At 38.2% G+C, this 21036-nt stretch overlaps 1 protein-coding gene across 1 annotated transcript in view; it reads right to left on the reverse strand.

Moving 5' to 3' along the window:
* Nucleotides 1-21036, reverse strand: part of RPS6KA4 (ribosomal protein S6 kinase A4) — a 785184-nt gene that overhangs the window by 763104 nt on the left and 1044 nt on the right. The window lies entirely within an intron of this gene.

A 21036-nucleotide genomic window follows, 5' to 3' on the forward strand; every position in this document is an offset into this window, starting at 1 on the left:
CAAAAAACTGCTTTTCCAGTGTATTGTCCCCTTGCTGATATCTAGATTAGCTATTCATTTGAAAAGTTCATACGAGAATGTCAAATGCTTTGCTTTACATAAATCTAGAAACAGTAACACTAGCAAGCATCAGTTTTAGCCGATTTGAGTCCTGAAAAATAAACATGGCTATTTTAATTACATATCTCCCAACATTGATATTTGTCATAAAGTAGTGACAAGAGAAATATACAATTAATATAATAACTTGAAACAGACAACAAACGTTGACAATCTATTGTATGATGAAATGAAACTACTATTTGAAATTAAGAAAGACAACACTACTAGAATAACGAAACCAGATAGGGGGTGGGGGGGGGATTGCGTTATACGATAGTATTCAGCATACAAAGAAGATCTAGGATATATTATATCTAACTCAAAACTATGAGACGATTTCTCTGAATGAGTTGCATATAGCCCATCAACGTACTGACTCGTATATAGAGAAATATTTATTAGATGGCAGAATTACAGAAGAAATATATAAATTTATTAAGGTTAAATTTCCAAAAGTAGCCACTATGGTAGGCATACCAAAAGTGCACAAAGACACCAAGAACCCCCCCCTTTAGACCAATAGTATCTGGAAGTTATTCCAAAACTTTCCCTATAGGAAAGTATATTGATATGAAGTTAAAAAATATGTATTCGCTTATAAAACATACGGTGAAGGATTCATGGATCTTTCTTTCTCATTTTCCTGTCAATACTATACTGAATAACAATACTATCATTACAGTGACTATTGACGTAATAGATTCATTCTCATGCATCCCAAAACAGGAAGGACTGGAGGCCTTTAACAATAGTTTAGTGAGGCATACCAACCTAGAATGGGATGCCATATGTTTATTATCAGAGATGTCGTCCATTGTTTTGGACAACAATTTTATTTACTTTGAGGGAGAATATTTTAGGCAAACCAGGGCGGTAGCTATGGGGGCAGCTTCTGCCCCCATATATGCCAACCTGGTTATGCTAAATTGGGAAGATAGTGTTTTACTCCATAGTAAATATTTTCAACACAAAATATTATTCCAGATTTTTGGACGACATCTATATTTTATGGGAAGGAGAACAAGATTTGTTACTACAATTCATAAATTTTTTGAACAACAGTAGTGATTAATTAAAATTCACATATTCCTTTGACAAAAATGGATTACCCTACCTGGATACTTATATATATTATGAAGCAGATCAAGTCTACTCCAAAATTTATAGGAAAAGTACATTTTCCAACAATTATTTGGACTATTCTAGTTGTCATCCTTCTAAAGTCAAATATAATGTGTTCAAAGGTCAATGTATTCGAGCAGCTAGAATGGTATCGGATTATGAAGAGATGAAAAAATAATTGATATTCTTTCGGACAAAGAGGCTATCCTGTAGAAATGATGGATAATATTATTGATTATGTTACCCAACAGTGGAACATCAAATATAAACCATTACTGGGTGCAGGGAACATATATAACAACAGTATGGATAATAATTCAGCTGGGAACACATTAGGTTCAAATTTTCAAAGAGCTTGTATTTTACAATATAATATAAGAGTAGACATAATAAAAATAATAATATATAAATTTTGGCATTTAATTAGTACGGACATGGGTTTAGTCAAAAATATTAGGAACAAAACCCAATTTTATTTACAAAATGGGTAGTAATATGAAATGTTTAATGGAGCATACAAGTATCGACAGGAAAAGAACTTTTAAGAATAACAACAATAGAAGCAGAAAATGTGGATTCTGTAATCAAAGTAGACATGTGTCACAGGAAAATAAAATAATATTACAGAATGGACATAAGAGCATTGTAAGATGCAGAGACGGAAATTGTAACACCAAAATGGTGATATATTTGGCTAAATGTGACATGTCCAAGCTTCTATGTAGGAAGAACAGAAAGAAGTCTTAAAAAATGTATCTATAACCATATATATAGTATTAAGAGCAAAGATAAAACGAATGCATTATTTCGACATATTGATAGTAAAGGAGGCGAACATCAATTTAAGTTTAGTATCCTTGATATTATTGATATTGATCCAAGAGGTGGTGATTTTAAGAGTTTGTTGGCATACAAAGAGACATGGTGGCAAATATGTTTGGATGCCACAACTCCACTGGGCTTAAATGAATGTATTTCTATTAAATCACTATTATATGTATGAGTTAATTATTAATCAGCCAGTAAAAACAGCATATTAAATGATGAAAGTATTCATCATCATACACTTTTTATAATTTTTAACTTTTTATATATTCTCATATTATTTATTATTTGTATTATACATATGGTAATTATATTGTTTTCTTCAAGTGTACACATATTACCTTTATTATTACATTCTGTAAAGATGAATTTATATTTAGTTTTTAATTTTATTAGGTGACAGTATAAACTATATGGCTAGTAGATTTAGAGATAGATTATATGTATTTTAATTAACAGTATGCATTTTAAAATATTTCTAAACAACTAAACAAACAATTTTTGACATATATGTTTACAATATATAATATGTTCGCAATATGTTTGGACTAGAGTTCTTTCGGTGGTATTATCACGATAGTTGTTATTACTATAGATGGAAATATTATAGGTAAACAAATGGTGGATATCACTTTAAGGAATGGTGAATGTATTTTGGTGCCACTAAATTTATTTAAACAGCGTAATAGTTATATGCTTTAGTTCTGATGAAGACCAGCTGTATTGGTTGAAAGCGCTTAACTTTTTATTTATTACCCTCTTTTAGTACGCTATATATGTGTTTTTCTATGCGTGTTTAAGCGTTGCGTCGTACCAGTTCGTTATTTGTATATGGATTTTATTAAATTTGTTGAATCAACTTAATTCTGGCAGTCTTGGCCACTTATTGGTGGAACCAGAAAATCTTTAATTACATATCTTGGATGAAAACCATACTGAATGAAGTACATAGATAATTTTTTTCCTTTGGTGCCTGTGAAGCAGTTTGTATATACATATTTCAAAAACCCCAACTGCATTCAAATAAAATCAGTTGCCACTCATTAAAATAAAAAAAATCTAGACGTTCTTACCCATCTTTATGGAGTACTTAAATTCCCACTCCACTTTTTTCCAACAATCTTTTTTTTTGTTTATGATTGTAAATATAATGTTATTTTATTGTTCTTATTAAAAAACAAAGAACTATATAACAAAATGATACATTTATATATACACATTAAGGAAATCCAACTAAAATTTTTGTAATAAAAAAATGCTACTTTTCCCAAGCAATTAATTTGTGTGTTGAATTTTTTGTTCTCAGCTTTATACTAGAAATTTCAAGACTTGGCTAAATAAATTAATTTGTTTTTAAAGGAGAGAGGAGAATTGTCTTTCCAGTTTTTGTTATAACTTTTCTTGCAAATGCAAGGATTGACCATAGCTTGTGTACATGAGTTTTGGGTATACCATCTGGAATCAGAACATTAAATAAAGATAACAGAATCAGAAATTATACACTTATCGTTCCACGGTGCATTATAGAAGTTTCAAAATTCACTCCAAAATAAAGCCAACATCTTTCAAGTAACAATCATGGTATACCAATCAGCATTTTCTGCATTGCATCTCCAACATTTCATATCTTTTTTTTTTTCTTTTAAACAAACCTTGGCAATTTTTTGTGGTGTCCAGTAACATCTATGGAGAAATTTCCAGGTATATATTTTCCAGTAGGGGGAGATTATCGTTTTCCCTGTTGAACTTAGGAAGAGTTTCTTTTATCATCATCATTATTATTAATAGTAAATTATTTCTTTTAGTAGAGTAGTTCCAGTATGAGGCATCTATGAAATTCAAGCCTGATCTAATAGTTTTGTAAATCGTAGATATGAATGAGGTGTCTCAGAGAGCCATTAGTAATATTATACATTAATTCCAAAATTTTAGGTGCATTATTTGCAAGAGCTTCTAATGATAGCATAATTTTATTGTAAAAAAATTCTCTACAGACTTGAATATCAAGCCAATTACTATTTAAACTATATCTAGCAATGAAATAATTGGGTGAATGAATTTTATTTGTAGACAAAAAAATGATTCCAGTAAATTAAAACTTCCCTCTTTAAATTCACACATTTTATTGAGATCAAAAGAGATTAAACATTCATTGGTGTAAGCAACTGAAAAGACAAGATAAGTTTTTTGATTAAAATGGCAATATTAAAGTCCATTAGTACGTGGTTAATAAAAGAGCAGGATTTTAATTTCAGTTTGTGGTCATGTGTATATTTTTAATGGACAATATAAAGATATTTCTAGCTAGTTTAATAAGAGGTTCTAGTGTTTTGTTATTACCAACCCACTTTACTCTTCATGCTACGACCTACCATAAAACGCATTTCACAAAATGCTTTAAATTGGAAAACACAAAATTCCTCAAACTGCATCTACCTATTACCGAATCACAACTACGGCACATTAAACTACCTTAATACAGCAATATTCAACCAGTCAGGTACCATAACAGTATCAAAGCCAACCAACCCATTCACCAGACAGTACTGCCCACCATTTCCCCTGCATTGTGCAGGCTGCAGTATCAAGCCATACTTTCCAACTAAAAACTTAACAGTAACAAATCAGAACTAGAACCATGGTAAACCTTTTACTGTATACCTCAATTCCAGCATCTCAGATTAAACAGAACGAATCCTGTTTCATCACTGAATGGCAATACTAATCCCATTAAACCCTCTTCCATAACCTCTCACTACACAATTCTAGACCATTACCTCTTCCCCATTATCTCCATGACCCTGTTGAGGGGTTAGAATCTCCTTTTTGTATCTCCTTTTTGTGCCATGTCTGTTTCTCATTTTTATTCCATCTCCAAATGCCAGTCTCTCCTCAATCTCCAAAATTTGACTTCCAAAATTTGACTTCCAGTTGCATTATCTCTTTTGTCTCCAAACACCGTAGTTCTTGCTAATGCTGCTCCTCTCTCCTCGGCCTCCAAATGTGTCAGTCTCTCTTCAGTCTCCAGTTAAAGTCTCTCGAACTCTAGATGGATTTTTAAGTCCTCTGAGGAAAAAATTAGCTGTCCAGTCTTGGAAAGCTGTATATCCCCAATACCAAACTGGATATCCTCTGAGCTTCTGGTCTACTTGGCTGAGATCATTGCTTCCTAAGGCTGGCATGCACCAGTCCTTTGGCTTCGCACACCTTGGCCAACTGGATCCTTGTCAGTTTGCTATAATCCTCTGATGACATTTTTGACTGCTGTCCCAGACTAAACTGATTAAAAATTAATAAAAAACAAAAACTCTTTGCGACAATGAAACGCTGTACGTGTACGTTGCGACTGTCAAGAATACACAACTCTGTGACAACTACCCACAGGCTACTAAAGCTAAATTAAAAATCTCACACCATTGCCACCAATATGTGATGAGCCCTCTCTACCCCGGGGCAGTAACTAAGGAGCCACAGTCCCCACCACAGTCTCTGGTAAGGCAGCATCATTAAAAGCAGGGACAGAAATTGCCCCCAAGAGTACACCGGGAAAACCTGGGCTTGGACTATATGCTTCACCCAAGGCCCCCAAACGAGTCTCCACACTAACCACTGCAGAGCACCGTGTCCCAGCTCTAGGTATCAAACACATTCACTCTTAAATGTCTAATATTCACACAGACACACACTCTTGGGAAAGACTGGCACAGATTTACCTGCCATGTTCCTGTGTCCAAATTACAAGGTAATGGCTGCCACTAGTCAAATGTCGCAATACCCCTTCAAAAGGGTTGTTTAATTATATTGGGTAAAATGGATATTGATACAAACGCTAGCATGCAATCCAAGCAGATTCGGAGTGGCCCTGGTGTTATCACAATAAGCAAACATACTCCAGTTAAACGTGTTCAACTAAATAACCAGCAACAATGACAGGCAGTAAAATATTTAAATAGTAAAAAGGATTTAAAACACTTAAATACTAAATAACTGATTCCAATAAAACAACAGAGTTTCATGCACAGGAAATATGATTTTAGAAAACTTCTACCTAGCTGAAGTTCCCGGACTAAAGATAAACTGTCCCCATCTAATCTAAATAGCTCAGCAAGGCAAAATTATACTCTTACTTCTGCAAGGCAAGTTGAGGAATTATGCCCACACTCCAGGCTGTTGTCTGCCCTCAGTGACTCTGGAAACAACTGAACTCCTAGTACTACTACTACTACTACTACTACTAAGCTCCAGAAACAACTGAATAACTGAACTACTGCCCATTAACTGACACAGAACCAGCTTTTAATAGCAGGCCATTTTAAAAAAAGTAACAGGAACCTGCTAGAATTCTACTCTCATATCAAGACGTAAAAGAGTAAACAACCGTTGTGAAGCTTCTATTTTCTCAGCTCTGGCACAAAATACATCACATTCTGATAATGATGTGCCTTGTCTGCTGTAGCATCGACTAGATTCAGGACTGCTGAATCTAGCTTTGTTTGTATAACTTGAGCACTAATCCAGGCCATCTTTTTTGGAGAAGGTTCCTCTGCACCCTAGTGGCAGGAGTGTGCGGTTAGAACTTGTCAGATTGAAGACTGCTGGAACAGGGCTCAGTTTTTTTACTGGTTAATTTGGTAATTTGTTTAAATCAGTTTACTCGTTTTCTATCATTATAAAAAATGCACTTTATTCATCTGCTTTTACTGTAATTGTGTTTCTTCCCACTTTATTACCTTATTTTGCTCGTGCTTCTTAAAAGTACTCAATTGTATTATTCTGCTGCAGTTATTATTGCTTGGTAGTAGCCTGATAGAATAACCGTTACACAATTTAAAGCCTTTTCAGACCAGTGGTTTTACATTAGGAAGGTTTGTGGACTGCATTGTTGTGGCAGGACAGGTAGCTTACATCCTTCTAAGTTGGGAATTGCTGATTGAAGGCTCAGTGTCTGTTATTCTAAAAGCACATTAGTTTTGGTTTAAGCACTTGGGCTTAAGGCCAGTTATTTTACATTAAGGTTTGTGGTCTGCTCTCTTGTGGGAGGAGAGGCTAGATTCTGTCCTAAGCTGAGAATTTCTGGTTAAAGGCTTATTTGATCTGTTTCTTTCTGAAATTTGTGTGCCTTGTTTGCTGTAGCCCAGAAGTTAGTAATTTAGTGGCCATTTTGGGTTAATTTCTATCTTGTTCATTTCCCTGCTATAAAAATAGCATTTGCGTGCCGGTTAGCTAGGGTTAAACTATTCCTGGCTCCACAAAGTCTAGTCTAGTTCTAAGGGAAAAATTGAAGAGTAGACAAACCTTCAACTTAAGCACTCAAACCATTCATTTCACAGCCCAGCACTTGCTCAAAACTCATAGCAAGCACTAATTAACCCTAGCACTAGACCCCCTACACTGTCCAGAAGGACAAGGCTCTCTATTCCTCCCTACCAGCCAATCAGTAAATCAGCTCACTTTACCTATTCAGGCATGTCCAAAGGGCAGTTTCAGGTGTACTCTCCAGTCCAACTGGTGAATCTGGGCATTTTGAGAAAATGTTACATCTGCCTCATGTACACAGAAAACCCTCTCCTCCTACCACCAAACACTAATAGATGTGAGAGATGCAATTATACAGCCAAACTGGAGGCAAAGCTCTCTCAACCCAAGACTGGAACTGACCGTCAAAAGGAGAAGGAAAATACTTGCAACACACCACCAGTCTCACAAAGACCTACTAAACCACCACCGGCAAATAACACAAATACACGAAAACATGCTTGGAGGCTCTAAATAAAAATCTGCAAAAGCAACATAAACTTCCAAAGCAGACACCCAAGCAACAGAGACTTCCAAAGCAGACACCCAAGCAACCTCCACACCCCATCACAAACCATGAAACACATACTTCACATAATCAGTGTGCCATGCAATCACAGCCCTTAAGGCAAAATAACATACCCAACACACTAGTAATAGGCGACTCTATAGTCAGGCATACTGATGTCCCACTAACTAGGCTGGACAAGGAGAAGGTTACAGTTAGCTGCCTGTCAAGCGCCAGGATCCGCCACATAACACAAGCACTCAGGTCGCTCCAGAACAAGTACAAATACAACTCTGTCATTGTCCATGTTAGTGTGAATGACCCAAGACATACCTCCCTGGACTACATGAAAAGAAACATGGAAGAGCTCTCTGATCACATGGCCCAGGCTGGTATGACCCCGAGTAGCATCCTGCCCTCACCAACAATGATGCCACAGTATAAAGAAATAATGAACAATTGTTAAGTTTCTGGTGTCAAAGGGGATCCAGTATCTGTCCACCTGTGATGACATGCTCACAAAGCCACGTTGCTTCACAAGAGATGGCTTGCACCAGTTACCCTTAGGCTTTCGAATACTGGCAAAGGCTTTTGCCGCCCCCCATAGTGCCTTTTTTAGGCAAGGCTCAAAAGATAAACCCACCACCATAAATAGTACAAGTAACCATAAACTTGAGGGCAATGCTACTCAACACCAGAAGTCTAAACCTCAAAATGCATGCACTCGACACTCCTCAGTATGGAGAACAGATATCGGTGCAGTAACAGAAACCTAGTTTAAGGCTCCAGAGAGCACACCAGCACTACCAGGCTATAACTAATACCATACTTTTGTGTTTCGGTCCTGGTTTTGTGGCCAAAAGGCAGAGGGGGTATCCATATTAATCAAAAATACCCACACCTCCAGATTAGTGGCATCAGCACAATGCCTCAGAGATCATCCATGTGCAACTAACAATGGGCAAAACTGCAATTCAAATTGTAGCTTGCCACAGATCACCCACCATGACTCAGGACCCCCCATCCCATGTTTCTGGAGACACTGGAAAATATGAAGGTCCTACCAAATGCCCTAATATTGGGCGATTTCAATTACCCAAACATTAACTGGGAGAGCTACTCAAGTACTAACTCTCTTGCCCAACACTTCCTAGAATCTGTAAACTCTAACACCCAGGATCAACTAGTCAACACCCCCACCAAACGTGACAACATATTGGACCTGGTAATCACCAACATGGGCAACCAGTGTTCTACACTGGGAGGACAACCCCTCACTAGTTAGATCAGACCATAGACTAATCACTCTGGATATCCACATTCCACCCCCACCTCCAATCAAGGAAACCACCGTGAAAACTTTTTAAAAGCAAACTTCACGTTACTTAAGACAGAAGTGGAAAGGTTCACAGCCCCCATGCTAAAGGACAACGCTGTCCAAGCTGCTGAATCCCTTACAAAGGCACTCTGAGCACCTGCAAGAATGCATGGATCATGCTATCCCAAGCAAAACCAAGACTCACTCCTCCAAGAAAAGGAAACCAGTCTGGTGGACCCCTGCCATAAATAAGCTATACGATACACAGAGGAAACTAGTACAGAAGAGAGTAAAATCCCAAGAAGAAAAGACATCCCTGATCAGTATCAGCAAGAAGCTATGATCCCTCATAAAATCATCCAAGGCTAGCTTCAAAAGAAAACTTGCCAAGAACTCCAAAGATAACCACAAAGCGTTCTTTAGCTATGTCAAGAACCTAAGTGGAAACTCTCAGATCTGCTCTGAGTTAGTGCAGAATGGCACAAAATACACTGAACTGACTGATGTTGCCAACATTCTGGCAGACAAGTTTAGTGCAAACTTCATCCCCCCTCTCACCCCCCTAAAGGGCCCATAACCATACTAGAAGAATGTAGAGCCCCGGCAATCACTGACACACAGGTTAAAACAGCCCTATTCAAAGCCAAAAACACAGCTTCAATGGGACCGGACGGTGTCCCAGGCTGCGTCTTACACGAGCTCTAAAATGAACTAACCCCTCACCTAAACACTGTTCAAACTCAGCCTCTCTACAGGCTACATACCCATAGAGTGGCGCACAGCAACAGTTATCCCACTCCACAAAGGTGGAGCCACAACAGACCCCGGGAAGTATCGCCCTATAAGCCTGACTAGCCTGGTCTGCAAGGCTATGGAGCGCATCATCATGGAACTCATTAACAGAGACACTGGGAACCTCCAAACATTGGACTCTACCCAGTTTGGATTTGTTAAGGGCAGATCATGCCGCCTAAACCTGGTGGACTTCCTTGAGACAGTTACCAAGGTTTTAGATGAGGGAAAGGAGGTCCACGCAGCCTACCTAGACCTGGCAAAGGCTTTCAACACCATTCCCCATTCTGGTATTATAGACAAGCTCACCAGCCTGAACATAAACCCCCTATGTCATGATAGACTCCACACAGTGACAGTTGCAGGCTCTAGGTCCGACTCTAAACTGGTTACAAGTGGCGTCCCCTAGGGCTCAGTCCTGGGACCCCCTCCTGTTCAGTATATACTTCTCAAGAGGTACAGGCAAGCTTAGGAGGACTATGGCTGACCAAGTTCGCAGACGACTGCAAACTGGGGGCCATAACTGACTGAATGGCTGATGCAGACAATACTCCAGAAGGGTCTCAATGAAACGGATACCTGGTGTCAAAATCATGGCCTCAAGCTAAATGCCAAAAAGTGCATAGCCATCCCTTTTGGAAAAAACAAAGTACCCGCGAACTACCACATACATGGTAGTCCCCTAAATACAGAAAATGTAATAAGGGATCCGGGGACCCAAGTAGATAGTAATCTCTCCTTTGATAATCATATTGCAAAGGTGGTTAGAAAATCCTTCTATGTGGCCCACCTAATCATAAAAAGGCTCGCATCCAGAGCGAAAATGGTTATTGTTCCCCTCTAGTCATCACTCATCAGACCCATCATCACTCATCAGACCCATCATAGAGTACAACACCCCATTTGGGATGTACCTTAGAAGACACCTGCAACAGCTGGAAAGACCACAGAAGTACCTCACCAAGAGGATTACTGGCCTCAAACAGATGTCCTATGCAGCCCGACTGAAGAAACTCCAGCTGTACTTGGTTGCATACCGCTTACTCAGAGGTGATCTCTGCCCGACATACAAGGCCATGTCCAACCCAGAATTGATGGACATACTCCACCTAAAAAAAAAAAACAAATCCCCAAGAGCCACACGCTCTAGGGATCTAAACCTCACCACAACGATAAATAGGACGTGCTGGAGGGATAGATTCCTGTCCCAGAGACTCCCCATGCTCTGGAACAGGATTCCAATCTGCATTAGGCAGAGCCCCTCACTAACATTCAAGAGAAACCTTGATGAGTGGATGGGAAACAGAAAATTTACCTCGGGGATCACTGCAGTGGCTCTGCTGGACAGAGGCACAGGGAACTAATCTAAGGGGGTGGAGAAAGTCAACACATTCTGGCTAGGCTTATAGATGCCCTCGGGCAGATAGATTCATAGGTAAGTACTAGGCTATCTAGGTCAGCTGACTGGCATAACATACATTCAGAATGCTCTTTACAAAGAACATGTACATTTGGTCAGCCAGAACACTGTTTGACATTCAAACATATTGCACAAATCTGAGTGATAATCAAAAGACTAACTTATTTACAAAATTATAGCTAGTTATGCTGGCATATGCAACACAGGGTACTTTACAATTATTTACAAAACTTCAGTCAGCCATGCTAGCACAGATTAGATCCAATATTCTCACAATTACAATACAGTGACTGTAACTTATACCTAGCTAACAAAAGCTGTAAATAGTGTTCAGATATACAAATTACATTGTACAAATGACAAACAAAAAAGTGAAAAAGTGCAACAACATATATTTAGGCTAAACAAAGTATAGTTTATGCCTGGATAAAAAGCTATAACTTGATGTGTAAAAGAAACTTCCTGTAGCCGTGGATCCTCAAAGGGATACTTGGGATCAACATGGCCAGGCTTGTAAAGGCTCTAGGGTCGCTAGCCTACTAACCTCCTAAGAACCCATAAAAACAGCATGCATCCTTATTCACCCACAAGGTAGCCATCTGTATATACATCTGATGTTTGATTGCGAGTAAGATAAAAATGATCACAGTAATGTTTGCAACTTGTTACTCCTAGAAAGTACACTACTCCTACAGAACCTATAGTGCCCTTCTGTATACAGCTCTAAAGCTTATGAGGAATGTTTAAAAAATGAGCAAGATGTCCTCAGACCATGAGACATTTGCTCATATTAAGGGTTAAATTTCATTATTTGAAGATGTACAGAACTGTGAGCATTTGTATTAGGTTAACAGGTTATGGTGATGTTTTTTAATGCTCTTAGTAAACAAAAAGTCTTGTAAAATGTGACATATGTTCCAATGTTGATGACAAGAAAAAAAACGTATAAAGGTTCAACCTGCCAAAAATTAGTGGGGGTATGTATCACAAAAGCTGGAAATAGACATTTAAATAAGCTATCATATATAACAAGCAAGAATGACGACACTTCCCATTTTATCTTGGAATGTGATTAGTATTAAAGGTATAGACGAAAAGGGAAAATTTAATTAAGAAATGCAAAGTGCAAATAGGATTGCTATAGGAGACATTTGGAAAGAATGCAACACATGAATTTAATAAAGAATGATTTCAGGATGACAATTCAACAGAATATCACAGATAAAGAAAAAAATAGAAGTACTTCTACTAATTGCTGAAGTAGCTCCAATTGTGACAGAAGTGGACAATTTTTTTTTTTTTTTTTTAGAAATTAGAATTTACCAGAAGAGGATGGCAAATGAACCAACGTATACCGCAAGCAGACTTTAAAGCTTCCCTGGGTGAGCAAAGTGCAACTAAGGACATTTTTTTTTAAGCTGGGATACAGGATATGAATTGTCTAGACATAGTAAGGCCTTGTTATGTTTAATTCTGGTGGCTGCCAAAAAGCTACAACTAGAAAATGGAACTCAAAGTCTAACCCACCAATACCCAAAGTGATGAATATTGTAAGAGATAAAAAGAACAAGAAGTGAGATATTTAAAAAGAGTGGGAGTAAATTGCATAGAAAAAATGGAAATTGTGGCAACAATACATGAAAATGTTTTGGGGAGGAAAGAGGTTTAAGAAAAAGTAAGAACTGTACAATTTATTTAATGTTGGATTATACTGTATAGAATATTATATGCGATATATAATGTTTGTAAATGTGAACTTGCTAATATGATTTGATTACTTCTATATAAAATTTTAAGTTGTCATAAGTGATAATTCAATAAAGATGTTAAAAGAGAAATGGATGTCCCATCCCAACTCAAGCTATAGCGTTCTGTGTACACCTCAGATATCTAGGAAACAATTTAAAGAAATAATGACATCTGACCCCAGCCCTCCACAAAAGCTACTATCAGCCCGTTTTAGATTAAGTGGGGTTTTGGGGCAGAGACAGCCACTAAACTCATCAAAATCCATGTATTCGGTCTTGTGGTATGGGGCCATCAAGCCTCCAAAAATTACTGAAGGTGTGGATGTTCTGCAATGCATTTTATGCCTTATTTTTTGAAAGGTGACTAAACTGAGTTGCATACTCTACAGAAAAAAGACACTCATAAAAACCAAGATTAAGCTGCAAGACCTTTTTTTGTACAAGACCCTTCATTATCTGAAGCTACTGTTACACTGGGATTACTTTTGTTCTACAAGGCAGCTTACTCCAGAGTATAAATTCCTTCAGTTCTTGTTTCAGAGACACTAACATCTCCTCTTTTTTAAATTCAGTGCATGCTGTGAAAACTTGAAATACTTCTGACAACATACTTGAAACCTTAGAGAGAAACTGAAGTTTCTGTAGCAAGACATTTACAGAGTATAAACACTTCTGGTTTCTCCTGGCCATCTCACCTTAAACTTCACTATGATTTCCTATGCACAATGTACTTTATCTCCTGGCTTGAGGTTTTTTTTTTTGTATTAGCATGGACACCATAATCCTTAACCTGGCCTGCAGGTCTGAAAAACATTACCACATTTTAAAAAGAGGGCATTTTCCTCCTCCTCCTATGGTTCTTTTCCTACAGTTAGCAATCCTAGTATGCTTGCAATTGTGCAGGTCAAATGACAAGAATCCAGTTGAAACTTGGGGTACTTCTCTTACAGCAAAGAAAGGCTACGGAAGCAGTCAGTCCCAGTTGCTCACATCCATATCTATTAGCCTTCCATAACATAGATTTTGAAATTTAAGCAATCAACTGGCCAATCTGGTTGAGGGTGGCGCAAAGATGTCTTTAGCTGTTTCACTTAAAAAAAAGGCAGTACTAGTCCTTAACATAAGGTACAGCTGTTCTGTTGCAGGTATGTATGGTACATGCGCCTGCATCAGTGTCTTGTGTGCAGTGTTAAGGAAAAGGGGATTTTTTTCCACCTTACTAGTGTGTGAATGGAATCAGTTTCAGGGTTACGGTAACAACTAGGCAAGTGGGTGGATTTGATGGTGTCCATTATAGTATACTGTGTATATATATATATATATATATATATATATATATATATATATATATATATATATATATATATATATATACACACATATATATATATATATATATATATATATATATATATATATATATATATATATATATATATATATATATATACACACACACACACACACACACACACACACACACACACACACACACATACACAAGCTTTTCTTTGACAGTGCACTGGTATTAGGGTTAGAACAGGGGCACACACACACACACACACAAGCTTTTCTTTGACAGTGCACTGGTATTAGGGTTAGAACAGGGGCTTGGCTGAAGTATAGATTTTCTGTTGCGTGTATATATGGTGCATACATGTGTCTTGTGTGCACTGTTAGGTAAAGTTTTTTTTTTCCATCTTACTCGTGTGTCCCATCCCTAACCCTACACACCAATTTCTGAAAACCCTTTTCCCCTAACAGTATCACTATTCAAATTTGGTCTGTAATATTTGTCAGGGTCACAGTTTAGTGACTGGAAAAGGAATTTTTTGGCTTTCTTTTTCGATCATGAGTTTTTTTAGCTTTTGCCGTTCAGATTTGTGTGCGTTCAAATGCCATTACTGAGGGACTACCTTTTGATGCTTGTGCACTTTAGTGTGTCATACAATCATCACACATTACATGCACAAATTTATACCTATATGTATATATATACACACACACACACACACACACACACACACACACACACACACACACACAGTAAAGCACAGTTATTTAGATTTCTCTCATTACTAGTTTAAATACAAACATTTTACACCACAAACCTTCATCCCATTAAACTAGCTTCTGCCAAATAGGATTATCTTACATTCAAACAACTGCATATTTGGCCGAAATGTCAACTACAGTGCTGATGACCATGCTGAACTGTTAATGTACACTAGAAAATAAGGACAAATGAGTTTCAGACTTCATCTCATTCAGAAAATGCATGCTAATGAAAAAAACTGTTATTCTAGCAACTTTCTAAGTTTATAAGAGCAATATTTAAAAACTGGTCCCTATTTTGGGACTTTCACCCCCCCCATTATTTTGTTTGTCCACATTTCTTACACTAAGAGGATGAGGTATGCATGCAATTCATTTTTGTTTGGAGACATGATTTTTGTTTTTCCAATCGTTACACCTCAGCTAGAGGTTCTTTGCGTATGCAGCTGGAAGAATTTGAATACAAGTTTTTGAAATACTGGAGTTTACAACTTGACAACTGTTATTTGGCAGTCTGCGTACGGCTTAAACGAGTGCTGAAGGGGAGGAGAGTTTGGAAATATCCCAATGGTGTGGAAGTTTGTACAATTAGAACATTAAACACTGTGGAAGACTGTGCCCAAGTGGACGAGAAGTGCTTGGCATTTTGAATAGTCCTCTACTATCCCTTCTACCTTAGAACCAAAAGATCATGCTATCCAAACAATTCTGCTGGGACCTTCTTGGGCACATCTTAAGACATGTGGCCACAGCATGACCTAATCAGAGACACAGCCTTAAAAGAATGGAGCCACATACCTGCCTTAATACAGTACCATGATTTCTCTATATATTTGCACAGAAGTTGCAAGCTATAAAGATAGCATCAAATGTACCAGCTTGTCCAAGAATTGTATCCAACAGACTTCTAAACATCTGCTTCATTGCAGCTTGGCACGGATACTCCCAAGTACTACTTCTTAGTCAGCTGTGCTTCTTCCTTCCATCTTACTGCCTTCCTGCAGTTACTATTTTCCATCTCCTTTTACTATCCTACCTCGCTTCTTTCCAGCCACTTCTTGTTTGTTGTCTTCACTTTGTTACTTTTTATTACACAGCTTGCTCTTCAAATTTTAAAGCCACTATTACCATCATCTCATCCTGGTACTTCCTCCAGATCAGTCCCCGTGGCCTGCTGTACACCCAAGTCTACTTTTTAAATGGCTTTTGCTTTTTCAGATCACTCTGCTTCCAGCAGCTCACCATACCTTCTCAACACGGCTATGGCACACTATTAAAAAATCACCTTCTAAAAAGGTACTAATTTCCTTCCTCCTCTTGTTCACCTTTCATCATTTAACTTTAAGTCTGATCAACCCCCTGCCACTGACTGTACACAGTGAACTACTATTAGGATCCCAATGACAGACATGCTGTGTCGATTCCAATGTGCAGTAACATGATGCCAGACTATCAACTTGCTTTAAACAGAAATGCACCATTTCTTAATTATGCTTTGTAACAAAGGACTCTACTATTAACCATATCTGTGCAGTATTCTGTACCACTACAATCTTTTCCCTGCAGCTCTTCTTGTAATCATTCACGCGTTATTTTTATTTCGGAGCTGAACTTCGCTGAAATTTTTGTAGCCTTCTGTATGATGTAAGCCCCAAAGTGAACGCCAAGGAAAAAGAAGCTTGTTGCTAAGAAGCAGTGTCTTCTTATCCAACTTGGATTTTTCATCTTTTCTGCTGACTCAATATTTCAAAGCTGTAATGAGTCACTTACCTAAAAAAGATGATTGTGTCCCATTTTCTCTTAGCAGCACTCTCCTTTTGTTCAACATATACTGCAAGGCCAGGATCCAATGCATAATCTTCTGCACTTTTATGAAAAATAGGATTTGACTTCATGTGATGCCACCCCCAGTGAATCAGTCCAAGGCTTGTTCCCATAACAATCAGAATTCTGTAGTTTTTCCACATTCTTTTCAGTGCCATCATTTGATTGTGATCTGATCAGCTAACACTGCTCATTTCCTGCTATGGCTGCTTTAACTTTCTCTCCCACTGAAACGAAACACCACTCTGGTAACAGACTGAGTATCTAAAAAACAGCATGAATGCCTATATTCCTTATATATGTAGTAACTACCTAGTTATCAACTATCACCTGTCCTGCTCACATGACCAAGAAGCTTTATTTCTTATACACTATGACTCAAGCATGGCATAGAATTGCCTACATACACCAAATACATCATTGCGCACTGCACAATTACAGTCTGGTAAAACAAACTTCTTTAATAGGGCAAACAAGAATATCTACCACCAGTCTTTACATTTTCCCTACTGCCAAGAAACTGCAAACATCAGAACTGCTACTAGAAAATACAAGAAGAGTCTGAAATTCAGAACTAGAAATAACTGGAAAACATCTGACTGGCATTAATAAACTTTTGAATGAGAGTGTGTGTGTATGCTGAAAGGTATAACAATAAATCAATTCTGGTGCAAAGAAAACTGTGCAAACATTCTAGACAACTAGATGAGAAGCACTGGAAACATGAACCAGAATTACTGAAAATGGGGAAGCAATGATCACATGGGATAATCCAGTAAAAACATAAGCACAAGCAAAACACCAGAATACTATGGGAAAAAAAGGCAATGGTTACTTGTAGCAACCAAAGTGATGTTCTGCATAAGAAGTATAATTACTAGTTGTGGTATGGTTCAAAGCATCAACATAGGGCTCAACTAACATTACTTCCTTTACCCACAAATAGAGTCCCCAGAGAACAGTTATATTAGTCATGGGATGTACCCAGATTACACACACAGAGTCATTACAAAGATGCACACATCTGGTGTACTGAAAATGATCTCAAGATAAATGCAATATAGCAGCATTTGGTTAAAAAAAGTTTCATCTTCATATGCTTTAAATGGTACTCCTCTGCAGGCAGGCACAGTCATAGGAGACCCAAGTACTTATTCTGGACAATTCTCTCTCAGTTGATTATCATGTTTCCACCACAGTCAGAAAATCATATCTGACCCAGTTCATTTTCAAAAGAATACCTTAAAAATACAAAGAAGTCATCCTGCCACTGTACTCTTCCCTTATCAAACAATCATTAAATGCAATGCCTTCTCTGGTATGTGTACAAAGTATACTGCGCAGTTAGAATGACGTCAAAGAAACCTTACTATGAAAATCAAAGACCTTATATCTTTCAACTATCTCGATATATTCACACAACTCTCATACTCGATAGCCTACAGGCTGCTCCGAGGCGACATGTATGCTTACTTTTTGAGCCATAAAAGACCCATTTGACTTTGCCTTTCTTTGAAAACCCATTGGCTCTACAACATGTCCAAACAAAGGATCTTTACGTACACCACCAATAAACAAGACTCACTGGAGAATAAAATTACCAGTACAGGCCAAACAAATAGTATTTTGTCTACCATTTAGGCTAGTCTTGATCTGATGGGTAGACACAAATTTACATCAGGATTATCATGCACAGCTCTGTTCGATTTGGGAGGCAAGCACTATTAAGTACTTGAGAAGGGAGGCATAAACTTTTAATTGTTTCAACTTAAAGATGTACGTGGCTAGACACCTTAGGGCCCTTGTGACCTCTTACACAGAAGATTTCTAGGTATGTAAACAAGTTAAGTTATGCCTTGTCACTACAAGTAATCAACAATGAAATAGTACAATGTGAATATATTACTCTTCAGAGATCAGCCACTGTTGGTGATTACCATGTCCTATACACCGATAGCAGGCCCAAACCTGTCCCTATTTTGGAGGAACATTCCTATTTTCAGACCTAATTTACCCCTGTTCAGGAGGTCCCTATATTTTGAAGGTATGTCCCTATTTTCTGATTTGACTTAGTGCCAGTCAGACAATTTTCTGATTCTCCCTCATCACATGTGATTTTTAAAGCTATCTAGTACACAGAAAACCACACTACATAGAAAACATACTATATTAAAAAAAAAAAAAAAAATTGTTGATAAAGAGGATCTACGTCTAACAGCTCCCACTAAATGACTGTTTAATGAACAGTATCACGAACTTCTACTAAAGTCTTTGATAATATTTTCCATCACTTTTGTCACTCAGTTTTTTTAAACAGGTTTCCGAGTTGCACCCCATATTCCTACTGGAAGCGAGAAAAGTTATGAGCTATTTGGCATTCAATTTTATATTAATTAGATGTCCAGATTTTAGCTGGATGTTCCTAGGTTGGTACTACGCTATCGGCCCCAATGTCTATGCAAGCCTAACCATAACAATTCCCTGGATATTTCTTCCCACAATATTTACTTCTCTGGGCCCCTGTCTAGTAGGACGACTGACATGATCCCTGGGGTGAATTTCCTATCTCCCATCCAATCATCAAGGTTCTTTTTGAAGAGAGACAATGAGGCGCTCTGCTTGACATGTGTGGGCAGTCTATTCCAGAGTATGGGGAGTCTCTGGGTCAGGAACCTATCCCTCCAGCATGTTTTGTTCATTGTGTGGCTCTGAGGGATTGGGAAGTGGAGCATGTCCAACAGCGCAGGGTTTGACATGGCCTTGTATGTTAAGCAGAGATTGCCTCTGAGTAGACGATATGCCACAGAGTATAGCTGGAGTTTTTTTTAGACGGTCAGCATATGGCATCTGCTTTAGGCCTGTGATTCTTTTAGTGAGGTATTTCTGTGGCCTTTCCAGCTGTTGCAGATGTCTTGTGAGGTACATACCAAACAGGGCATTATACTCTATAATGGGTCTAATGAGGGATGAGTACAGTGGGACAATGACCTCCTTTTTTCTGGATGAAAAGCCCTTAGTGATGAGGTGTGCCACATAGAAGGATTTCCTGACTGTTGTGGTGATGTGGTTATCGAAAGTGAGACCACTGTCCACCTGTGTCCCCAAGTCTCTCATCACACTTTCGATGTTTAGTGTCCTGCCACCTATGTGGTAATTCATGTGTACATGTTTTTTCCAAAGGGGATAACTATACATTTCTTGGCATTAAGCTCGAGCCCATGGCTCTGGCACCAGGCATCTGTTTCTGTAAGGCCCTTTTGTAGAATATCCACATCATTTGGGGATTCAATAATGGCTCCCAGTTTGCAGTCATCTGCAAACTTTGTTAGCCAGAGTCCCTTAGTGTTGGCCTGTACTTCAGAAAGCCAAACAAGAGTAGTCCCAGGACTGAACCCTGAGTTACTCCACTTGTCTGGAGCTGGATTTGGAGTCGGCTACTTTTACAGTCTGGGTTCTGTCAGTAAGCCAGTTGGCAACCCATTGAGTGACGTAGGGATTTATGCCCAGCTTAGTAAGTTTATCTATGATTCCAGAGTGGGGGATGGTGTAGAAGTTACATTTTTCAAAGACCTTTGCTCCTACTGTCAATGTCTGCAGAGTAAGAGCTATAACAGCGACAAAGGCACAACAGGTAGTACACTCACCTTTAGTATGGAAGGCTACGGATTATATTCCCACACTAGGGAGACCAATTACTAACACTGCCCTATCTACTTGAGTTGTTAGTAGGTAGGTTGGTTGGTTGGATGGATGTGAAATATCACATTACACCTATCAAAGAGAGTAGTAGAAGTTCTTCAACTCCCTGGCCAAATTTCCCCTAGTATAAGTACCACCTTGGGTCTCCCCTAAAAAGAAGCTACTAGCGTGGGTCTAACCCAGTCAACAAAGATTAAATAACAGCATGTGAAGCAACTGCTTCTACAATCTTAGCAACCAGCCTTCAGTAAAACCAAATAAATCTACCAATAGCCGATTTCCCATACAATGTATGTTTCAAGTGCTGAAAACAGCATTTTTGGAAACT

The sequence above is a fragment of the Protopterus annectens genome, chromosome 6.part1 (assembly GCF_019279795.1).
Source record: "Protopterus annectens isolate FY-2018-M chromosome 6.part1, PAN1.0, whole genome shotgun sequence".
In the NCBI taxonomy this organism is placed as follows: domain Eukaryota; kingdom Metazoa; phylum Chordata; order Ceratodontiformes; family Protopteridae; genus Protopterus; species Protopterus annectens.